Source organism: Pyxicephalus adspersus, chromosome 9 (assembly GCF_032062135.1).
Source record: "Pyxicephalus adspersus chromosome 9, UCB_Pads_2.0, whole genome shotgun sequence".
Taxonomy (NCBI): Eukaryota; Metazoa; Chordata; class Amphibia; order Anura; family Pyxicephalidae; genus Pyxicephalus; species Pyxicephalus adspersus.
Genome location: NC_092866.1, coordinates 48,125,474 through 48,147,346, shown reverse-complemented (window position 1 = coordinate 48,147,346; position 21,873 = coordinate 48,125,474). Strand labels below are relative to the sequence as shown.

Sequence of the window (21,873 nt, the reverse complement as noted above, 5' to 3'; positions counted from 1 at the left end):
AATGACATATGACTATGGTAGGGACATTGTGAGTCCCTTTGAGGGACAGTTAATGATATGACTATGGACTTTGTAAAGCGTTGGGTAATATGATGGCGTATATAAATACAAGATAATAATGATAAAATGAGCGGGGAAGATAAGTTACACTCTTCTTGCACAAATGGTTGCAAAGGTAAAATTAGATGTTAAAGTATAAAGAGGGCAGCAGCCAATGGGAATATCCAAAAGCCAATGGGAACACTGCAGTATTCTATACCAGCTCGGTAAACCTGTCAAGGTAAACTTTGTCTGGTTGTCACAGATCCCAACAGGACCTGGGGATCTATAACCTTTTCTGTGTCACCTACCTTGCACTCCAGCAATCCAGCAGCAGACCTCCCCAGGAATCCCATTCACTGGCCATATCCTGATCTGAATCATGTGATTTCCTGAGAGCTGCCCCTTTACCCCCAGATGACCAGTATATTCTGCAGACGCACTCCATCTGCTGGCAAAAGAGAGAACACTACCTGAGCTGCCTCTGCTCCAGCACTCCCTCTGGTGGTGGGTTATGTTACCTGCTGGTCCCTTGTTTAAGGAAGTAACTGACAACAGGACATTGTCTGTACAAGGAGTTCTTCATATCCTTATCCTGATCCTTTTGTATACTTACCTTGGCTTGTCCGACTACTGTTTTGCCTTTTACTCCTGTACTACACATTGGTCCTACCTCATCAGCTGTGGGGCCTCATCCATATTCGAGGGCTGCCATTAGGAGGGGCGCAAGGGGTACCTTTCTAACTGGCCCCAACAAAGAGCTTTACTCTACAATAGGGGAAGAAGTGTACCTAGTATGAGGCCCACAAATTTTTAATGGTGGCCCAGTCCATATTTGTACATAGAACGACAAAAATAAAACAGGTGAGTCGTCTTTAATTATCTTTGCATCTCATCTGCTCTATTGTAGGATTACCCCCTACCAATAACAATGTATTTACATTCTATGTGCTACACTTTAAGCTTCCTCAAAGTTCCCAAACAGTTAAATTCTTTCTTTTCTGTCAGAATAGGGAAAATATATTGAAGGAAACAAGTATGTCCCAATACATCCACACATATAAATATCTTTAATCAAATATTCTCTGTGAATGGGCCATTCTGATTGGCTGCCAGAATTTTCTATCTTTTACAATAGATAATTAGGTAGTCCAACTAACATGAAAGGTGTGTGATAGCTCATGAATTACAGAAGGTGTGTGGGCACAGTGACACCAGGAAAAAGCCACAGATCATACCTAACTATCTCATCCTGGTGGAGATAATTAAGAAGGAAATGTGGGTGTAGGGACCTGTAATCTGCTCAGAAGAAGTCGTTCATTTAATACTGCACTTTATGGACAACTGACAAAGTACACCCACACCCAACAATTTTATGCTTTGATTATTTTTATATTAACTTTTTAGTTTGACATATTTAAGTTTTTTTTTGTGATTTGAAATATCCTAAGCCAAAATAAAATTGAGATTTTTCTTCTCACCATAAACTTAATTTGCAGTGGTCTACAATGACAAACGTTGAAAGTTACGATTTAAAAGCTACAACTAGGAATAATATCTATATACTATGCTTTCCTTTTTAATGTTTTGCTTGCCCAACAATAAATCATAAGGAATATGAGACACAATGTGATCCTAAATCATGTTCTACATAGCAGTTAAAATTTTTAGCTTACCTTAAGTGTGCTTTAGAATGCCTTAAGTGCTCCATGCAGCATGATGAATAAATGTCCTGTAGGTAACAATTTTTTTTTGCATGGTTAAAGTTAAAGTTACAATAGCTAATCTGTATAATTTGTTTCATAACTTCGGCACTGTGCAGAAAATTATGGACTCTATTATACAAGAACAACATAGGTTCTGCACTGTGCTGAGCAATGTGGGCTGTGATCTGCTGGACAATATGGACTCTGCACTGCTTTGACAATATTGGCTTCATGCTGTTCTGGACAATGTCTGCTCTGCAATGTTCTGGACAATATAGGCTCTTCTGGATACAAAAACAATATGGGTTCTGCACTGTGCTAAACAATATTCGCTTCATGCTTTACTAGACAGTACGGGCTCTGCGCTGTGCTGGACAATGTAGGCTTTTCTATGGGTTGTACACTGTGCTGTAGAGTGAAAAGAGAAAAGGGTGTTGAAGATTTACAAACTTTACCTATATTAGTAATAGAACAAATAAACAAGATCTACCTCCTCCAGTAGGGGGCACCATGCTATAACCTTTCACAGGGGTTTCTAATAATATAGCTGAACATGAACGCTCTGTACTCTACTCCGATGTTTTATTTAATGGAAGATGTTCTGCTTCCTTATTTTACCTAGAATAGTAGTTTAAGTCATAGTTTTTAGAGCTAATTACCCAGAATCCAGTCTAATTATAGCCTTAGTTAAAATATTTTCATGGTCCCACAGCCTAGGGCTAAACACAAAAGAGCCTCCTCATTTCCTATATTATGGAGACAGGATAGCAATAAAAATGAACATGTGTTTTGCCCATAGAGGACAAAGTAAAATTTCCCTTTTTATCCCCCCCCCCCCTGCGCCCCAAATTACTATACTTATCTTTTCTTGCTCCCCTTCCCTGTGAAAGCTCCAAGTCTCATTCTACTCAAGGTTAAGGATTCCCCATGCCTCCATGTGGCAGTGCTAACCAGATTGCCAAGTAGCAGATACTTATAATGGTCAAGTGGCAATAACAATACAAAGGTTGGTACTCTACAAGTAGGTATGTACACAAGAATTTGCATAGGTCATACATGAATATTTTTACTTTTCAGTAGTACATAGGAACTTTAAAATAATAAACATCTGAGTAATATTCTTTATAGATAATAAATCACTGTTAGGATATGCTATGGGAGGATCCACTATCTACACGATTTGTGATCTAGGCTGTATCGTTCAGTAAGAAGGGCAACTTGATGTACTTTCTCTGCAGCACTGATTATGAACCTTCCCAAGACCAACTGCTAAAAAAACCAATTACCCTAATTGTTTCCAGGGATGTGGGGGCAACATGGAGTACATCTGGTGGTCCTGCTCGTTGGCACAGGAATATTGGGCGAGGGTCTTACAGCTCATCGCCTCAATGTTACATACCTCAACTACTCAGACTCTTGAAAGTGCCTATTAGGTAGAATGGGACTACCCCTACCGAAATATCCCAAAAAGGTTTGTTACTACATGCTGTTGGCAGCCAGAACTTATCTAGCTAAAGCTTGGAAATCACCTAACATCTCCCTTGCTTTGTCACCAACCAATATCAATCGGATAATGATCAATGACAAACTAACATGCATTCTCAAGGACACCCCTAACGCATTTGAACTTACCTGGAATCTGTGGATCGAGCATTGTGCATCATCTCGGGCCCCTTCTTGACCTGTTACCCCCCTACCCCTGTTCCTTTTCTTCACTCTTAGCCTTTTCGGGTTAACTGTGTGTTTTCCCCCTATACGGATATTCTGTATCTTATTGGCATTGGATTGCACTATTGTTTGTACTTTATTATGTTGTAATTGGCTATGATGTATTGTTCCAGTATCCCCTCCCCTGTTTCTTTTCTTTTAATAAAAATATATGAAAACAATCCATCACAGCCAATTAGGATACATGTATGATGCCTTAATATCTTGGTAATGAGGTCGAGGTCAACAGGAAGAATTGCAGAGGTGAACATTTTGAAAGATTTAGGTTTATTATCAATCTATAGAGGATGCCCACTCTTCAACAGGCTTTTGGAGTATCATATTTGTAAAGGAATGGCTCCAAGCACACATATATGTAAGGGTTCAAAGTTTGAATCAGAACTGCATTAAAAAAACAAGCAGCATAAGTACAAAAAGCAAAGGATAAAAAAATACCTTCAGCTGCAATTCTTACCTTCAGTCTAGAGCACAAAGCCCTCTTCTCCACTAGATCGTTCTTCTCCGTGTTAAATCAACCCACTTTCTGTGCCCAGGTGGTGGAGGGGATGTCAGGATGCCATGCAGTACTGTAAAACCTTTTTATTTTTGTCTGATAACTTTTTTTCCCCATTTTTTTCATCTGTGAAAGCTCAGCTAGACAACTGTAGGGGCAAGTGGGTGTGGGGATGTTCAGAGGAGTCAGAAGACTGCATAAAGTTCTTATCTTTGTACATATAAAAGGATGATCGGTTTAGGCCCCCAATACAAAGTGAAATAATTGCATGCTACAAAGGTAGGGCTCTACAAATGGGCACTGGGCCTGGAACAGAATGATGCCACCCTGGTGATAAATATTCATACACAATGTATGCTGTAGCTGTTGTGCACAGCTGTTTCCATAAAAAGTCATAAATGTTAAACCCTAGGCTGCCCCAATTGTTAAAGGTCCATAGGAAAGGCTTTGATGGCCGTATTTGCCTCATGGTCATCCATATGGCCAATCCCGTTGTTAAATACAAAAGTTTATGTTGAAAAGGCGCTGGTATTAAAGTCTGGGGGTATTTTGAGGCCATTGTTCATTAGCACATTGTACAATTATTTGAGAGTTAGTTGAATATTGACAGACTAGTAGACAGCACTGTTCTGTCCGTCAGTACATTCCATATCCCAGTGTTGCCATAGCTTAAATTCTTACATGATGTTGGGACAGATCATTCTTCAATTCCGTATAAACAGAGACAGAAGGCTCTGTCATCTTGGCTGAAGTCATGTGTGAGCGATGTGGGAAAACCCAAAAGAAAAAAAAATCTAATGCATTCAAATGGGATGAAAAAAGGAGCTCGTACTTGGAGGAAATTAACTGAGCCTGTTTTGCCATAAAGGCAGAGAGGTAAAGCAGGAAGCTCCAAGCCCATATGTTCTAGCTTTCAGACATCTCACCATGTTGGTTGCCTGTCTCTGGACAATATATTCTAGTCATGAGCAAAAACATTGTTTCCTTTGTGAAGCAGCCACGACTTAGGTGGAATAGCTTGTCCCCTATTAGCATGCTGTGGAAGCAGTGGTCTGTCTGCAGGGGGCCATCATCACTGGTATGTGTTGGACCTTTTCAGAGAAACCACTACAAGGCAACATGAAAGAAGAACTATGGCCATAAAAATATTTGCTGCAGCATTTATTATAAGTTCATCATTTAGGAAAATTCTATAGAGTCCATCCATAGTCCATCTATAGAGTCCATCCTTAGTCCATCTATAGAGTCCATCCATAGTCCATCAATAGAGTCCATCCATAATCCATCTATAGAGTCCATCCATAGTCCATCAATAGAGTCCATCCATAATCCATCTATAGAGTCCATCCATAGTCCATCAATAGAGTCCATCCATAGTCCATCTATAGAGTCCATCCATGGTCCTTCTATAGAGTCCATCCATAGTCCCTGATAGAGACCCCAAACCCGGCTCTGGAGTCTGGTAGAGGTTTCTAGATCACAAGAGTAGCTACAGACTATTACAAATCCTTTGATAGGTAGCACCAGAGGTATTTCATTGTTCATCTTGACTGTTGTGTCTATCTAACACCATTTCCATATTTTGTAGATACCACTTAAGCAATTGCCTTTTTTTAATTCCTATACTGTTTTTTCGCAATTCAAAATATATCATCTGGCTCTTTTATTATGTCTTTTAGGTATATAGCCTTGTGGCTCAAATTCCTTGCAGTCCCAATTCCTTTGTCATCTCTATTTGTATTTGTCAATTAGCATTTTAACCACCAGTGAAAGTTCGACATGGAAAGTTTTAGGTCTCCTACGAGCGGTCATTTGTCATCATGAGAAATGTCATGGTTTGATAAAGGCTCAGGAGACAATGGCATGGGAAGAGTCAACACAACAAATTTCTGTGCCGATCAGCACCGTCCCCAGCTCTTGGCTGTTGTCAAACATGTGTTCTTGACCTTACCTGCAAACTAGTCGTCCTTCCTTGTCATTTCAGAGCTATTAACATATTACCTTGGGGAAAGGAGCGACCGTACCAAACATGTTCCTCTGCATTGAATTTGTTTCCGTCCGTGTTGTAATCTCGCCAGGCAGCTGTAGCTCAGTTTCATGGCCCTCAGGGATACACAAAGGTTGACCATACACTGAATAGGCTAATAATATGTGTTCGGATCCTGTAAAGGAGAGCGGTGCTGCCAGCCTCAGGCTCTGGCAGTACATATTAACAAATATATATTAATGTCAATCTTATTGTAGTTCTCCAGCAACCTAAGTGGTGTGAGCTTAGAAGTGAAGTCTGGTTTTAGGGATTTTCCAAGTTTTAGGCCTGAAAATGAAATCTTTTCACAGGACAGGTATATGACGGACTTCATTTTTCACACCTAGACTATATGCAAGGCCAGGGTCAGTTTTGGGGGCAAGAAAAATGGTCAACTTCCAAAGGCCCCTACATTTTACGGGGAATTATCAGCATGGTGGTGATGCAGAGATCTGGAATGCAGTGCATTTGGGGCACCCACTATAAAATTACCCAGGGCCCTATTTATTTTAAACTGTCCCTGGGTAAAGCTCCTAAAACATCTACTGGGTTGTTGTTTTTTATAACCTATCTTCAGCCAACACTTTTTGGGCCTGATTTTTTTTTAAAGCTCTCCTAGACTGGAGAAGATATACTACTATGGGAGAACTTGGGTGATCCAGAAAACCTGGAATGGATCAAGTCTATCAAATAGCAAATTACTTTTAAGAAATCAATTCTAGGTTCGCTAGATCACCCAGGTTCTCCTATGATAGTCTATCTTCTCTATTCTTTAATAAGAACCTTTATATTGGACAGTGTAGGGAAGCACACATATTTATTGTTTTTCAACACATACCTGAACAGATTCCCCTTCTTTTTATGTTGGGGCAGGAAGGAATCTGAATCTATACAGCGAGATAGGAATTGAAATGTCATCCTCTCCTCCCAATGTGGTCATAGACAGCAGTAAAACCTTTCTGGACATAATCATTAATTCAGAGCAAATAAGTTATATGAATGAGGAATCAGAAGGACATAGATCATAGATTAGTTGTAGGTATATAAACAGACTGATTTATAAATCTATAGGCTGGTGATAAATAGATGGATAGATAAGTACAGTAATAAACTATAGATAGATATATTAAAGAATAAAAATATAATAAATATTAAAGAATAAAAATAAAAATATAGATAGATATAAGAAAGAATGGTGATATAGAGAAAGGCATAAAGATATATAGATAAATAGATAGATAGATAGATAGATAGATAGATAGATAGGTTTCACCCACCACACTGTTAAAAAAATGCACACATTTTATTTTAATTTTTATCCACTGGATACATTACGGAAGGGAAAGTGCAGCATTTTACTGATATTAAAAGAAGTGATTCACCGTTTTCCCTGCACTGCATCACCGACTACGGGCCCATGACCACCCACCTATCCCTGGTGATAAATATGTCTGCAGACACCGACAACTTAGAAATGAAGATGAGTTTTGCAGGTGCACCCTTTTAAGCCTGTGGAATCACACAGGTGGGTCAGGCTAAAGGTCTACTCTTCTAGATCATAGATCAATAAAATGTTTGTAAACTGGTGTCGACTGTCACCGCCATGGTTTTTTAGATGTATAGGTCATTTTAGATCTAAAATTATTATTTAAATAAAATATATATTATTGAAATTATAATATTATTTATTTAAAGGTAAAAAAAAAAGTTTCATGTTGCATCTTTCCATGACTTATTCTGTAACTGACTTTATCTCAACCGTCTTATACCAAGTATACTGATTAAACAATATGGTTTACAGATAGCCAATATTGGGACAAAGCAGGCATCTGTATATAAATTACCATCATGATTTTAAATGTACAGCTAGAAAATAAAGTCAAATCAAAAAGGATGATTAGGAAAATGTAATATTAGTAAGAAAACATTTAGATTCTCTATGATTCACCAATGTTTGCCATACCGGCAGTACGATGTCCTTTGCTGCATATATTCACTTGATACAAATAGTTGTGACTCATAGATATCCGAAGCAGAAATTGTCAGATCGGCTTTCATTATTTTGACTGCCCACCATTAATATTAGCTGGGGATTAAACCTATAGAGTTTGTACCGTTAATAAATTGGAACTCGTGAGTTTTTTTCTCCATTTTGCATAGACTTACGGTGGGTGTGATTCATAAATCATATATTCCCAACAATAACTAACTGCCGTTTTGGTGACTGATTAAATCTCCTAGATAAAAATAAATACCTGTTGATCTAGCAAGGTAAAAATGTAGCTAGTAATAGAACATCAGCAATGTTATGGAGAGGAGGGGGAGTGTTGTGTAGTCATGTCCTGGGTTGAAAACACTGCTTCTCTATAGTACAGTGTGTAGGTGTTGTCACCCTTAAGATGTATTGTACTGAAAAGAATAACCTGGTGAAAAAAGAAAAGAAAATTCATAAACTTTTGTATCTATAAATTGGTCAGCTGCTCAATTTTCTTAATTTTAGAGTTTAGAAACACCTTAATTTTATGATTCCTCATTGTAGGTTAAGATTTCCCCTCACCAGTCAACTAAAAATTGAGATTTATAGATTGATGTATTTTTATTAGGTACAATAAAGAACAGTTAGAACCCCTAGAATTTAGATAATTGGGGAAATTTGCACTCGATATCTTTTCCATTGGATACTTATCATTGGGTCAGGGAATGAGTGGGAATCATGCCAAAAGAGACACAGACAGCTATAAAAAAAATAAAAAATGGTTATTTATGAGTTTTACCCCATAAGTGAGACTTGCGGTACTTGGGTTCCAAGCTCCAATTATAATAGGAAGGCTTCTTACATATGATATGATACAGATAAAGCAGCAGCAGAATGAAACTCCCCATGCTATTTACTAAGAGAGAAACTATTCCAATCCCTAAAATTAGCAATGGGTTTATTAAACAATGGGCCCAAATTATGTTCAATTTATGAGACCCATGCCAATTTTATAGGATTGGCATTGGGGTTGATTTGCTTAAGAATATAGGCTGTTCATTCAAAAAAGTAAATCATTTCTATGCATTTCACATAGCTTAGTAAATGAAATAAAGCTCTTCTGAGTTTAACCATCCAATTTTTTTCATTGCTTGTGATTGGCTTTTCATAGCAAAATATTTTTTTCACTGCATTCACTAAGCTAAGTGATATATCCCTGCAAGGGGATTATTCGGTTTAGTAAGTGACCAGCCTAAGTTCTTTTAGTAAATCAGCCCCATGGCTCCCAGATACGCTGCCATTTGTTTTTTTACTTTTAATGTGAGTTTATAAACATTTCTGATCAATCGAAAAGAATGCAGTGTTCACTTTTTAAATTGGATCGTATGCAGCGATGTTCTCTGCAGAATGACTCATAAGAAGGAAAGATACAAAATATAAAAAATGCTTTTAGGTAATGTGAGTGTGCGTACACATTGGGGTTTATTTAATAAAGGAATATAACTTGTTCACATAGCAAAGTGATATTTTTTGCCAACTTACAATCTGTGTAACTTGTTTTAAAAAGTCTGTATTGTGCTAAACAATGGGATTGATTTACTAAGGTAATATAGACTGTTCACTGATCCCTTGCATGGGATATTTCACTTAGCTTAGTAAACGAGGCTTTGCTGAATTAAACCATCCAATCATGTGTAAGTATTTTTTTTGTGATGTGTTTGGGTGAGAATTTTCACAGCATTTATCAAGCTAAGTAAATTATCCCCTGTTCTTAAATCACCCCTAATATGTCTAATCTGATTACCAATGAAGAGTGACACAAAGGTTGGTCACTTTCCAGGAGTTGGGGGGATCCACAAACTTGCAAATATGATACCAACTTTTTATGAAGAACAAAACTTCTTATGGAGTCAAAACTTCTTTGCAACTCCATGGACCTCTCTGATGTTGAGGGTCCCAGCCTGTCCTGCCCTTATATAATTCTACACTGAATAAAATACAACCGAATGTTCATTTAAGCCCAACACTGATCAACAGTACACCATTGTGAGATTGTAATGTGTGTGTAGCCTCCCCACACTCTGCATCCTACAAAAAAACCTCTGGATTCATCAGCAACATAATTAGACAAAGTGTTGTTATAGGTGACCTCAGCCAATTAAAATTATTATTAGCATGAGATGCTGTGATGCCAAGCTTGCTACAGTGACATCTCATTTGTTTAATCACGATTTCTTGAAAGTACCTCACTACAGTCATCTATAGCATCTGAAAGTGATGGCTTATGATTGAAGTGACCTTTACAGTGTCTGACAACAGGTTGGGGAGAAGGCTGAGAAAGTAGCTAGGTGGATAAAGTTCAGGAAATATTAAAAAAAAAAGAAATTATTAAAAAAAAGTTTATTGTTTAATTATGTGTAAATCTCTGGTAGGTAATTATTTTTTTTCTTTGATTGTTTTCCCTCTGCAGCAAATTAAATATTCAATAAAACATATTTAAAGGGGTGCTTTAGACTTTAATATATCCTAGGTCCTGGCAAAAGGATGAGATAGATGTAAACATCATTAGTTAAATAAACACTCTTCTACCAGTATAAACTGTTCTCCCTGCAAAGTACAGGGCAATCCTCTCCGCCTGGATGGTGCAGAGGAGACAATTGCTGGAAATTGTTTGAGACACAAAGCAGACTGATAACCCCTGCCCACCTCTCTGCGTGTGTGTGGCTCTGCCCTCTGGGGACCCCCTTTGTCCAGGATATTATACCAGTGCAAGGGAAGGGGGCGATGAATGAGAGTTATCAAAGCCTTCCAATTATCAATAGATTTGTTCTTGTTTTCCTGTTCTAACGCATTAGGAGGAGATCTTTGTTTGAAGATTGTGATAAACAGACAAGAAAGATGTCAAAAAGGGAGAATGCAAAAATAAGAAAAAGTGTGTACATATTGATGAATTCATATGTATATATTAGGATAACATTTCTATAGAAATATATAGGATAGTGAATATTTTTGAATTAGCAGCATTTTTTTTGGCATACTTCAATACCTCATAGATAAAACTATGATAACAGCAAATCCAAATATTTATTTTATAAAGCTCTTATGAGGATTGAAGAATATATATATATATATATATATATATATATATATATATTTGTTTTATTATATATATATATATATATATATATATATGTAAAATCTCCTAATTGTTAGCTCCCTTGGCCAGGGTCCTCTCCTCTCCATTGTCATCATTGTACAGCATTGTGAAATATATTGCCACTTAATAAATTCAGTTTATTATCAATAATATTACTAACAATATATATATATATATATATATATATATATATATATACACACATAAATATATATATTAAACTTGCAAAAAAAATATTTGTTTTGTATTGTTTTGTATATGCCTCCCTATTATATTTACCATGTCATGTTAATCAGTACCTATGTACAATAGTGCCTGCAATATTAATTTACCAGGGCAATGGTACAGTGGTGCCTGCAGCCTCTACGCAGTTCCATCATTACCATGTCTGCAGCCAGATTGTGATGTCTGAGACACCTGTGCTCCCATTAGCACAATAAATATGCATAGCCTAATATTTGAAAGGAGTTCAATAAGATAGCCCAGAGACCCTCTAGTCTCAGCAGAGGGAAACATGACTAACCCCAGGCTGTTGGGTTACAATATCTAATAACTCAGTGACAGATGAGGTGCTATTTCATGAAGAAGGCTTCTAAGTAGAATTTATATTGCTGTCTATGGCAAGTGACGGTGCAATATTGAGAGCTAGCATGGGCGAATATAACATGTGTGCGTCAGTATGTATGTATGTATTTATGTGTGTGTATATATATTTATATATATATTCATATATATATATATATATATATATACACTACCAATTAATAATCAAAGGAAGGATAAGAGAATATACCATTAATGCCATATACAAGGTAACAATGTATATATATATATATATATATATATATATATATATTAATCAACAAGCAACTGTCTAACATATATGTACTTTTCTCTTTGATAGATGTCCTTTTGGACTAGGTATATACAAAATGCCATTATTTTAGTTATGATCTTGCAAGCTTATACAAAGCAGAAAATAATCTAATTTCTTTAAATAAAATCAGGTACAAAAAAGAAACTATATCAATAAAAAAAAGTTATATATAAATATATATATATGTATTTTAGAAAAATAAATAAATGTATAAATAGTCAGAACAAGGATCATGTATGGATCAGCTGCAAAATATTTTGCTTTTTCAGTTAAAAAAAAAGAAGCTTTTTCAAGTAGCAGATAGCGGATGCTGTAACAGCACCTAAACAGTTAATTAAAAGGAGAAGAAAAAAAAAACTGAGAGAAAGCTAGACCCATCCCTTCTGCAGGGGGTTTGTGTGATGCTTGTAATTCATTCAGGAGTGTGCCTTTTAAGAGGCTGAGAAGGCATCACATGACAGCCCACGTCAAAGAGAGTAGAAACAGACTTGTGTGGATTTCCCACCCACATCCCATTCACAGCTCCAGAGGGCTGATGAGCTTGTGTCTAACCCTAGTGAGTTCCAGTAGTATGAGCTGTCTCTGTCTCCAGCAAGATCAAATGGAGCCATTTAATGAGGAGATTCCACTGCCTTCACCATGCAGTTTCCACTATCAATAATTTAAAGATTTTTTTCCTCTTCTTTTGTTGCACAGAAGATCAAGGCTGCACTTTGCTTTTTTTTTTCTTTTTTTCTTTTTATAAGAAGTTGCAAGGAAAACAAACTATAAGAGTTTCATTTGTGATATCCCCCCCACCACCACCCCTTACAAAAAAATTAGGAGTGATTTGATGAATTCATAGGAAAGTACTAACTGAAAAAGGTGGGTCCTAATTTTTTTGCTTATTCAAGAAATTCGCTATAATGTTTTTTTTTTATTGTTATTCTTTTTTTTATCTATCAGTCTGTCATTGTAGCTACGCAGCAATACTGTCAGCATTTAGAGTTATTCCTAGTTGTATTGCTCATGAATTAAAAATGACTTGATTTCCTTAACTGGATCCCTGATAGAAAGATAGAAAAATGCATGAATATATGGAAACATTGAGATATATATATATATATATATATATATATATATATATATATATATATATAATTTTATGTTTTAAATTCGTACCATTAATAGTTTCGCTTACAAATATTTAACGCTTTTGAGGAAATATCAAACATTTCAGTTTTTGAATAACAGCAGAAAATGAATAAAAAGCCAACATTTTATTGTTATTATTGTATTATTAGTAGTATTTATAATTGTATTTTTGATATTATGTATCTTTTGCTATCATTTTAGTTCCTATGTTAAGATAAGAGCTGTAACTAAAAATAAGTCACTTCCCCAGGTGGCTGAATTTGAAATTCAAATTGGCTACAAAGTAACAGGATGAGATGCCCTGTGCTGACTTGCTGCAGTGCCAGTAATTGCACTGGCATAGTCTGTGTTTTAAGGGAAAGTTGGGCTGAGGAAGGTGGAATAACTGACATGAGTTAGCTCCTCATGACTCTTTTATGATTGTTGTGTGTTGCTGGGGTAGAGGACAGACAGATCTGCTCTGTCACTTTAAGTTGCATGGGAGTTTGACCAATAGAAGTACAAAGAGGGCTCTAAATAATTTCTCACTGACAAAAAGCCAAGACATTCTGGTCTAAACGCCTTACTAAACTCAACAAGCAGGGCTATACAGGCACAAGCAAAGAAGCACTGTATAGGATTCTGATCTTCTCATGCACATTTGATGAGACATTGGAGCCTCTGGGTTGTCACTGAGATGCAGCACCAGAGTTCTTTCTGATCATCAGCATGGAAATGCCAAGGAACCATCAAACTTTTATCCAGATGCTTGTCTTCATCTAAAATAATCCAATAGTTCCCAAACTGGCAGAGACAGAAGGTAGGATGCATGGAGAAAGTGGGTGTTGGGTGAGGGGGGTCAACATCTACCTAGACTACTTGCAATAGGAACTTCAACTTTGTCTATGATGCTCCAGGCAGTACATGGTTATTGAAAGTCACTTCAGCATAGTGTTGGAGGAAGGAGGGAGGTTTCTTGAGCTGTACAGCTAGGAATACATTAAAATATAAATGTATTTTGTACTGTTTTTTTTAGTATTAATGCTTGTATTTTATTAATGGGATGAGTTGCTACTAAAGTTTTTCCTAAGTTGCTGATTTAATTGTTACCTGCCTATTGAATAGCTAGATCTGGATACTGACTTGATTTCCTATTGTATATTGGTGTCTGCATTTGGCTGTGAAAAGGTTAACATGAGTGTGTTATCTATACTTTTTTGCATTGATGAATTGTGATATGTGTTGCATGCTTTATATTAAAATATTTCTTCTATGCTGTAAGTTGCTGTAGGAGTCCAGGGTTCCCATAGGAAAGGGTTACAGGGGACTGGTTGCTACCAGTTGCAGTGCATTCCCTGTTCTGTTTTCTGAGCCAGAATTTTCTGCCTTCTTCTATTCCCCCCCTTTCCCCCCAGATAAGTCTTGCACATGTTACATAGAGTCAAACATTGCCACCAAAGTGCTATAAGTCTTTTAATAACATACCATGGCTTATGAACAACCCATTCTATAATTTTTCAGGGAGGAAAACAATGAGCTGGAGTATAATGATACCCACAAATTAGAAAAATGTGAGGGTGCTTGCAGTGGCATATGGAATCCAGCCATTCTCATTCTTTTTAATATTTTTTTCCCTTTGACAATTGCTGCTTTTTAAGAAGTAAGTGGGTGCCCTCTACTGGCCACATAGTGCACAGCGGCTATTAAATTCATTAAGGTTTTTTTTCTATAAGGGAAATTGCTTCAATTGAAATTCATTTAAGTTTAAATGACCTTATAAAGCATTAAACCAGCCTTTTACAAATGTTTTAAAGCAGTTTCCAAGCCATTAAGCTTGTCTCGCACTCTGTATTGCATCTAATGTGTTCAGCCTGCAGACCCACGCTGCCAACTGCTAGTTTTCGGCAGCTGGAGAATGTATTGAAGCAAAGAATAGATTGTTTTATGTGATCTGTTATCGAATGCCTGCATCCATTGTTTTTTTTTTTTAGTCTTTATTTAATTTTACAAAAAATTGCAAACCTACAGATTTTGATATGAAGCTTAATATGCATTTTGTAGGAGTTATTAGATCTACTGTGAGCATTACATTGTCTTCTAAAATCAGTAAAACAGTCCAGTAAATTAATGTAATATTTGTTTTTTCTTTTTTACATTCTGCACATTAATTTTTAAATATTATTGTTGAATGTTTAAGTATATGTTCAATAAGGATGTTGTAACGTCATATGATGTACCGGTTTATACATTGAGTCTATGCAAAGAGCAGTGGTGACGTGCAAGGTGCTGTAACCTGAAGCAACCAATCAGATATCAGTATTCTGTAATTAGCTCTTTAGGGGAAAAAACTCTGATTGGCTAATATTACTGCAATTTGCCAAGTCTTAATTAAATATGCATTGTACATGATCTGGATATACCTGGATTTTGGTAAAGCCACCCAGCTGTTGATTTCTGTATTGGAAAGGTCACTGGTAAAGGAATGTCCCTGGCAAAACCAACCTGCAGGGTTTCTTTTTTGTCTTTGTTAATGCATGTCACTAAGATAAAAGTAATTTAATCAGAAATTATATTTTCATAGATCACTTCCTCCTTGTTTGTTCTAAGTTATGGAGCTTTGTACATAGTAAACCACATTTTTATTCATTCTGTACAGCCATTGTGCCAAATGAAAATGTTCAAATGTTTCTGTAGCTATTTACTGCTCTCTACAGTTGGCTGCGAAATGTGCACATAGACACAAAAGTCCATTGTGTCTACAGATCTGCCACAGCAACAACCAGTTCAGACAACTGCCACTGGGTGGGAAGAAGTGGATTCCTAATGAGCTGGTGCAGTCGTGTTTTTTTGCCTTCCTCTGGATCTACGTTCTAGAAAATGCTGGTTGAGTCCATTGAGTTTAACCACAAAGGAAATAAACTGAACTATGTAACTAAAAGAAGTTGAAAGAATATGCAGTTTATATATCTAACCATTATCTTTCTCTTTTAAACATGCAATCTGCCATAGATAGTGGAAGAAGGATTTAAACAAATGTTGCTTATTTCTTCTTGGCAATATTGCTGATCATAAATAAATATTTAATTGTCAGTGATCAATGATAAATCTAATAATGACATAAAACTCCTCAAACCTTCGCTATGACCTAACTATATAGTAAAAATTAAAGTCCCCTTTATCACTTGTAGATTTAATGGGTAGGTTGGAGACGTAGAAGAAAAGCATAAATATTGAAGAATTAGGAAACGGGCTGTCCACACTGTGGTCTGGTCTGATATGATGATTTTCAAAGAATATGAATGGATTTTCATTAGTTTTTTTCACATTCTGGGGCTTTTAATTAATTTTAAGACCATAAAGTCCCGATTGTATACCCATAAGGAAGCCCAGGCGGGCGAAACGCATCGGGTCTAGAGGCATTACATATTCACAGCATTATACTTTATTATGATGGCTACGGTGAATGTAAACCCTGCCACACCTGATTAGGCAGATCCATGTATAATTCATTGGTCAAATAACACCCTGATGAAGTAATCAGGGCTTGACCACATAAATTGTATTTTATTTTTTCTCACCATGAAACTGTACCTATTGTCTGTGTAGTTGCTTACGTTCTCTTTGAATTCCTATATATATATATATATATATATATATATTTGCCAATTTAAACACCTATCCTTTGATTCTCTATTTCTTCCTATATTTCTCCCTATATTTCTCTCTAATTATAGGATTGGACAAACAATGATAACCATTTGCAACCAATCAGCAATTATCTTTGCTTAGGTAGCTTGGTTACCTGATTTATTGCTCTGTTTATGTACCAGTGCTTTTAAATCATTTAAAATTTTACCTATTGTTCTATTTTATAAAAGCTCCATCACATTCCATGAAGAGTTTCTATAGCCCTGAACCTGTTAAATTCCCAACTCCTTTGGGTTTAATTGGTAAAACCATGCAGGGCAATGACAATTGCTGGAAACGGTCAAATTTCAGCCGGCAAATAAGAGACAAATGACTCACGATTGGCTGCATCATGCCCATTACTTCCCATTGCTTTGCCTCTTTCTCATGGCACTAAAAGAGTTTTTTCACAAAACAGAATTCAGTTCTGTTGTGCTGTGTATTCTACTTGCTGTACGATGACATACGAAGGACTCCTGTTAAAATGTAACCTTTAGTGGAATTTAAACCATGCAAGTTGCAATAACTGGAATTCCAGAATAGAAATTTTTTTTTTTTGTTCTAGTGCCTTCTTTTGTAATATGTAGAATAGGAAATGCGGCACCTGTTTTATAAGACAACGTGAACTGACCTTCAACCTCTGGTGTTAATTGGAGGATTTTTATGTAGATTAGAATGATGTTTAATGTGAATGTTTTTTCTTGTATCTTTTCAAACCAGTTGAACTTTAACTTTATTTTAACAGGGGGTTGGGTGAAGAACGTAAAGGGAATGTGGTGTTGAATATATTATGATCCAAGCACTGCTTTCCGGTGATAGTGCAATACAATTATAATTGCCCACTGACCCTGGACGGCTACAGAGGTCCCATGTACCAGAACTTTATTTTCAGGCTGAAAAGAAAACTTGTTGGGCCATAGGTGGATTCAGACCTCCATGGGAAAATAATTGGAGAATAAAATGGAAAATCCTTTTGGGTTCTATAGGGCAACATGGACAATTCAGATGAGTTGATATAAAAGGACTATATAAAGCTCCAAAAAAAAAAAGACCTATGCTCAGCTCGAGCACAGTAAAGTATTTACAAAACAATAAAAGCAATAAACAATGAGTCCTCATTTATCTATTAGCTTTGTGAAGAAATTAATTTTGAAGTTCACTATACAGGCACTGTGTTTTGGTATGGAGAGCAGATCTTGGCAAGCTACCAGTCCTCTGTTGTTCTCAACCAGCAGGTGTTTCTAAGCTGTTAGAAACCAGCTGATACCCTGAAATTAAAGTCTTGGTTGTGATCTTTGAGAATGAATACCTCCTCATTTAAAGCAGCTAGTGAGGTCAGGGATAACTAGTTTTAAATGTAAATGGTTAATGCCTATAGATTGGGTATGCAAGTCAGGGGAAACCACGTTACACCTACATGCTAGTAGTTGGATTTGTTTTAGCAAACGGCTTTAAAAAGTATTGAGACTGCCATTGCAAACCTAGAGTGCTACATATCTTGTCATCACTAATACTAGAATTGTTAGTTATACCAAACGTTGTGGTCTTCCATTGCCCCTATATGACGGCCGAGGTTGTAGTGATTGGCAGTAGAAGTTGATCATCCCTATGACAACCCTAGGCAGGAGTGAATGTCTACAGGGCTCAACTTCAATAATCATGCTCCTGTGGCAAACCAGGGAGAAAACATGCAGATAGTTTGAGTTTGATGGATAGGATCCATGCAAGTACAGACCATGCAAATAGAGAGAGTTCTTCAAGGCCCATTGTGTTCTTTACCAATATGAATCAAATAGGTGGGCCAAAGCTACTACCTTGCCTAGCGTCCCATTGCCTATGCAAATAATTTTTCTGTGCATATTGCAGTTAAAATAATGGGTGGGTCAAAGCTACTGCCTAAAGCCCCATTTCTGGTGCAACTTCTCTTTGCCTATTACAAACCTTGCCAATGGTAATCTAACAAATGGGTAGGTAATACCTTGCCTAGGGACCCAGTGACCATGCAAATGGGAGGACTTATTCTGTGCCTATTGCATTCCTTAACAATGACTATAAAACAAATTGAATTGCCATGTCAATGGCAATCAAAACAATGAGTAGGCAAAAAGAACTATATTGCCTAGGGCCCTATTGTACCTTAATCCATCTTTGGTTGGCAGATACATTCCTGGCAGTGCATTGTAGGGAGGCGGGGGCCATATTGTTCATGAATGTATGGGTATTTTGTATGACCAGTAGTCAAGATCAGACCAGTCAAGAAGTGATAGTAAGAATAGGTTTAGGTACCAAATGGTTCTCTTATCATTTTTGTTGAGTATTGGGGGATTCATTCATGTGACTTTAGGTTCAAAAGTTTTTTGATATTTTGCTTTGGTTCATTCATAAATTTTCTGGTTCACATTTTCCGTTGACTAAGTATTTGCAGAATTGTTTTTCTTTACGATCACTGAGTAGCCCGTCTATTTTCCAAAAACCAATTTACAGCTGGATCATTTGCAGCTAGATGTATTTTTTCCTCAATGCTTTATAAATAAAAGCCCACATTACTATTACAGTTTGCAGTTTTTAGAGTGTAGCCACAGCAAGATCAATAGTCATCACTTATTTAGATTTCTAGTAACTGAAGTTTAATGTATGCAGACAATCTCAATGCTGTTTTCACAAGGAGAGGCAGATAGAGGAAAAGCCTCTCAGCTTCTACATGTAAAATGCAGCTATTTGCGTTGGCAATGGGAATTTAGACACTAGTGAACGAATAACTGGGGGTGGATGGTAGAGGGATGAGTAATTTTGGCTGTTCAAAATAAGATTTTATTTAGAATGTGTGAAAGCCAAGTATAGCTTGTTTCAATTATGGAAGCGTGTCAAAAAAATGTGTGAAATGTACAAAGAAATCCAATACAAATTGGCTTTAATGCAAAGGCATAATTGATTCTGATGCAACAGGCAGACCTCACAGAGCTATAAGTCACTGTTTCCTTTAACCATCCCTGTGCTGCTGAAATATAGATGAAGTATAGAAGTTAAAGCCCAACTCCAGCTGTACTTTTTTTGTTGTACAGGCTTCTGTTCTGTACTAAAGTTGCTTACTCTGATTTCACAGAACACTGTAAGCTTCTACTATTCTGCATTAGAAGCTGCAACAAGTCAGATAAAGTTTCTCATTTCCTGGCTGGGGGACATCCAACTTTATCTAACCCTTTATTCCTTAGCCTGACTGTCCCTGGTCCACCCCTTATTTCCTGGCTGGAGGACATTCAGCTTCATCTAGCCTGCACCTCCTTTGTCTTACTGTCCATGGCTAACCACTTTCATTCATTGGATTTCATTTATTTCAATGTGGGTAACCCATCATGACAAGTAGGCATGTCCAACCAGCCACTCGCACCAGCCATGGCTAGCCAACATTGCATGAAGCAGCACAAGTGTATTATTACCCAATGGAAACTTTATTATTCTCTTAAAGGATTTCATTATCGATGTGCCTAAATGAAAAGAATTGTTCTAAAACAGGGGTCGGCAAACTCCCGCCTTTAAGCAAGATACTACCTAGCCAATAGTTCGCTCCGGTGCTCCGGTGTAACGTCCCCTGGCTGATCCGGCCTAATGCCGGCCGGCAACCTGCGGGTGCAGAGCCGTGGGTTGCCTGCGTATCTGCCAGGGGGCATTAGGAACTACCAGAGCCGCCAGAGCTCGGGTGCTGCCTCCTTGCTGTTGCTCCCCTATTTACCGCCGCCGGCAATGATACTTCCGCCGCCGCGGTAAATAGGGAAGGCTCCCTGAAGGGAAACCCCTCTCCGCAATGCATACAGAGGAGAGGAATTTTACTTCAGGGGGTGTTCCCTGGTGGTGGGCGGAGCCATTAGGGCGGGACGCCATTAGGTTGGCGTAGGTGAAAGGCAGATATGGTCTGACCATGTCTGGGGGTGGGACAATTTCAGCTGCATAGCGATTTCATCACAGAAAATCCTTATATGAATCCAATGTGCTCAGCCTCAGAGTTTACCTGTAACAAAAAATTAAGTTTAGGATGGGTTGACCCTTGCTTAAAAAAGTTGATTGGAGGCCCCTATAAAGAAGACTTAGCATTAATTAGATACCTTTTCCAGGGATCACAGTACTCTCCTAACAATAGCTTCATCGGCTTTTCCCATAGGAAGGACTGCACCATCTTGGTTCAGACATCAACCAGTGTCCACATCTACTCCCTGGACTGTGATGCTGGCTTAAGGATGGCACAAAACTGTAAATTCTTTTCCTTGTACAAATATTGGTTGTGTTCCGCACAGATCAGCCTTTTGCTGCAGTCTCTTACCTTGTGACGCTATACAAAGTTGCCATGTTGTAGTCCGATCACCGGGACTGAGGCTATGTTCAGACTGGAGGCGAGGTTGCATTGTGGTTACCTCTTCCTCACACCCATGAACCGCTTCCTCCAGTGTAGCGACCTACCATTGGCAGCCCATAGAGAATAAATATTTGATGTAGTAAGTGGGTCAGTGTTGCCCACTGTAAAATATACAAACGCCAATTCTTTAGGAACCAATGCAGTGCACAGGTGGCCATGCAGCTGGTGTGGTGCCAGCCATCGGGAGCCATATGGGAACACTTGTTCCGGCAGCAAGTCCGAACCTAGCCTAAAGGAATATTTCCTCCTGCAGACTGATTACATCTCAACAAAGTCTGAGATCAGAGTTTAAAAAATATATATACAGCTACTGCTGCAGCACATCTTGACACATTTTGCACGCAACGTTTTTAGTAGCATCATGTCATAATGTTTCCACTCCAGCACCCATTGTCTTGATTTAAATCAGGGGTGCCCACACTTTTTTGGCTTGCAAGCTTCTTTTAAAATGACCAAGTCAAAATGATCTACCAACAATAAAAAGTTGGACTTAAACTTAGCCGCACACTCGAAATTATTTTCTCACCCTCTGGGCTCCGCGATCTGGCATTGCCTTTGCAATCTACGGGTAGATAGCGATTCACCTGTTGGGCACGCGTGTTTTAAATACTCTGGTGCAGTATATTCCTTGTTCAAATAGTGAAAATCTATGTAACCTAAACCA

The 21,873-nt window shown here is 37.6% G+C and overlaps 1 protein-coding gene across 4 annotated transcripts in view; it reads left to right on the top strand.

The window, feature by feature from the left end:
* Positions 1-21,873, top strand: part of BDNF (brain derived neurotrophic factor) — a 73,581-nt gene that overhangs the window by 15,537 nt on the left and 36,171 nt on the right. The window contains exon 1 of one of the 4 annotated variants that reach the window (XM_072421836.1): positions 12,543-12,865. The exons of 2 other annotated variants lie outside the window; for them this stretch is intronic. The gene's annotated coding sequence lies outside the window, so the exon portion shown is untranslated. Of the gene's footprint in view, positions 1-12,542; positions 12,866-13,753; positions 13,935-21,873 lie in introns of those variants that run through there. One more of the 4 variants, XM_072421838.1, reaches the window with a different exon arrangement.